The 3,348-nt window shown below is 32.2% G+C and overlaps 1 long non-coding RNA gene across 1 annotated transcript; it reads right to left on the bottom strand.

Moving 5' to 3' along the window:
* Window positions 1-244: 244 nt before the first annotated feature.
* LOC125200812 (uncharacterized) lies at window positions 245-1,597 on the bottom strand. Its single transcript, XR_007172785.2, has 2 exons — window positions 1,313-1,597; window positions 245-515 (listed from the first exon to the last, which is right to left on the bottom strand). It is a non-coding gene; the product is annotated as an uncharacterized LOC125200812 (long non-coding RNA).
* Between the last annotated feature and the right edge of the window lie 1,751 nt (window positions 1,598-3,348).

Raw genomic sequence — 3,348 nt, 5'->3', positions numbered from 1 at the left:
TTTCACTGGCCTAAAAATGCCGTATCTAATAGTTTATCGGTCGTTTAAGGGTCATACTAAACCATGATAGTTATTGTAGTCGATTACCAAACCATGATAGTTATTTTATACTTTTGGTCATTCTATGGGGAAACTATGTCATAATAATCCAATTTTCGTGTCATACAAATTTGATCGAAATGTTCATATAAAACTGCTGTTGAAGTAAATGTTAACATCAAACAACCTGACAATGCAAGTAAAATGGCGTCCAAAATGACAATTAAACTGACGTTAGTTCAAAAAGAGAGTACATAGTATCAAACATCAGAATTTCTTCTAGACCAGAGCTGTTATTTCTCTTTGAATTTGACGCAATTCCTTGAATCATGATGACCCCACTCCTGGCATTTCTTGCATTGACGCAAAGGCTTGTTCTTAATAGTTCTCATAAAACTCAATAGCATTGTCCCATGTAGGGAAGCTACGACCAGCAAATGGTTTGAGTTTTACAGAGCGGTCTAGTGTATTTAAATCTATAATAATAAAAATAAAGAAAGTAAGTGGCTGATGATTGACAGCAAATGATACATGTAGTAGAAAGTACTATCACAAACAGTAACAAATGATCATAGGTCATGCTAAATGCATATTGAGGTCATAATAAAAATCGTAACACAATAAATAAGTCATACTTGCAATATTACTAAAACTGACAAAGAATCAAGTACAAAAATAAGTGATAACAATAGCATGTCATGCTAAGTGCATATTGAGGTCATACAAAATCATGTCATAATAAAACGATAAATAAGTCATGGTTGCAATAGTACTAAAACTGGAAAAAAAAAAAAAAAAGTAAAACAAGTACAAAACTAAGTGTTCATAGCAGTAGGTCATGCTAAATGCAGACTGAGGTCATAACAATTATATTTCATACTAAAACCATAATAAAGTCATACATCTTACATTCAAAAACTGTTTTGGATTCCATTTTTGGAATGAAGAAACGGGAATTTATATAAAGACATAAACAATAAGTTATCAAAACATTAAACAAAATCAATGAAAATTTAGAAACTAAAACTCTTGGTTATATATTAACCGCATGCTGGATTGAAAAAAGAAGATGAACTTACAGTATATATTGGATCTGGCCAAAAAAAGGTACAAAAATCTATGCCATAAAAAAAAAACTGACAATTGAAAGTTATCAAATCATGAAAAAAAATTAATGAAAGTTAAGAAAATAAATTTGTAGATTACACAATGATAACAAACTGATGAAGTGAATAAGGAGATGAGAGAGCAATGATACGAAGTATTAACTTACAATTATATTGGATCCGGAGAAAAAATTACCGACGAAGTAAACATACGGATGCGACGACAAATTGTTAAATGATATTAACAAATTGAATAGTCTGGCAACTAATTAATCACAAATAATAAACTTCATGGAAAGAAGTATAATGGAAGATTGATGGGACATCGGATGAAGAAGATGGAAGATAAGAAGGAGATGATGAGAAATATTAACTCATAATTCACACATATGGTTTGTTAGTGGAGAGAGAAATATGCAAGATTATAGGAATTGCCATAACAATCGAATATCAGCTAATGACATTAGTAACCTTATTGGATTTTTAGTGATTAAAATAATAAGACTTATGAAATTAAATGAGCCATTAGATCTTTTAATTTTAAGATGAAATCGCCAGATCCAAGGGTCACAATACGGCCTGTATTTCTTTATTTAAAGTCATTCTTGTTTTGATTAAAATTATATATATATATATATATATATATATATATAGGCTAATAAAACGTAGAAACACTACTTAGTAAATGGTACCAACTTTAACCGAGCTACCAATATTAACTAATTACATTTGTATGTTACACTATTAGAAAAATACACTACGCAATTAAGAGTTAGGTGTGGGAATATTAATATGAAGTTTATCTAACCATATAACTGTTCATATCACCCGTAATAAAGAAAAAAAATACAAAGCATTATTTCTAAGGTAAATAATGTATTTTATAACGTATTATTAGGTTGCTAGCACTATATGAGTTGTATTATTTTATTACTCATTCCGTCCTATAAAGATATGTACTCTTTTCTTTTTAAAAATTCTTTTTTACTTTATCAATTTTGTATTAAAATTCATACCGAACCCAAAATGCAATTGTTTGAGGACAAATGGAGTATTAATTAAACCACACATTTATGTAATTAAACTTAATTAATAGTAATTGACATGAAATAAATGTATAAATGAATACTATAAACATAGGTGCACAAAGCTGTTAACTTTTGATTTGACAGTCATACAGTTCATTTTCGTAATTTATTATTACACCCAACCTATATATAGATAGATAGATGCATAGGGTAGTGTATATATTCAAATTACATAACTGCACTTTTAATTTCTTTCCTTACGAAAATAAATTACACTAGTATATTAAATGAAGAGGTAGCACCTAAAATAAGCATTTGTTTTCATCCTTGTATCCGTTCAAAGCATCCACGAGAAGTGTATTTTAAGCTTAATACTACTCCATCCGACCCAACTAAGATGACACACTTTCCTTAATAGTTTGTCCCAATTAAGATAACATATTTCTATTTTTCTTAACTTTCTCTTTCTAATTAATACATTCAATCACCTATTTCTTTCTCCTATTATATATTTGTTAGGGACACAATTCCCTAACGATGATCGGCGGCGGCTTGCTCGGCGATCAACGATTTTCCGGTGTCCTCGTCTAGGATCGTCGGTGGTTCTAGTTTCTGCTGTGCGCGGAACTCCTCCGTCGGGCAGCGGTCAAACAAGGGTAGAGAGAATAATTCACGATTTTGTGGGAAAATAGTATTTCATTCATAATTGTGAAGTATGAACAAAAGACCTATATATAGACTAAGGACCTTAGGGTTGATTCAACCTAATCCTATTCATCCTGGGAAAGAATCAACAAAGAAAACCCAAGACGAAGCTTATAGATATGATCGACTCTTACTGCAAAAATAATTAAAAGGACAAAAACAAATATCCAAAAAATAACCTAATAACCAAAAATAAATAAAATAAAAATAGATAACTTCCGACGGACTACTTGGGAACGAAGTCGCCCAACTTCTCGGGCGGGCGCACGTTCCTCTTGGGCTTGGTCGTCGCAATGGAAGGCTGCTGAGACGCTGCTCTCGACGAGTCTTTCCTACTTCCGGTGATGCCTCCTCGGCTAACTGGGTTTTCAGCGCGGGCTGGTCTGGGCCTGTATCAACCCTCCCTCCGATAACAAAATCCTTGACCTCAAGGAGCACATTCGGAAATTCCGTTCCATCCGATCATCGGA

Source organism: Salvia hispanica, chromosome 5 (assembly GCF_029641045.1).
Source record: "Salvia hispanica isolate PSC_SH4W2 chromosome 5, Shi_PSC_v1, whole genome shotgun sequence".
Lineage (NCBI taxonomy): Eukaryota > Viridiplantae > Streptophyta > Magnoliopsida > Lamiales > Lamiaceae > Salvia > Salvia hispanica.
This window is presented reverse-complemented; position numbering and strand designations above follow the sequence as displayed.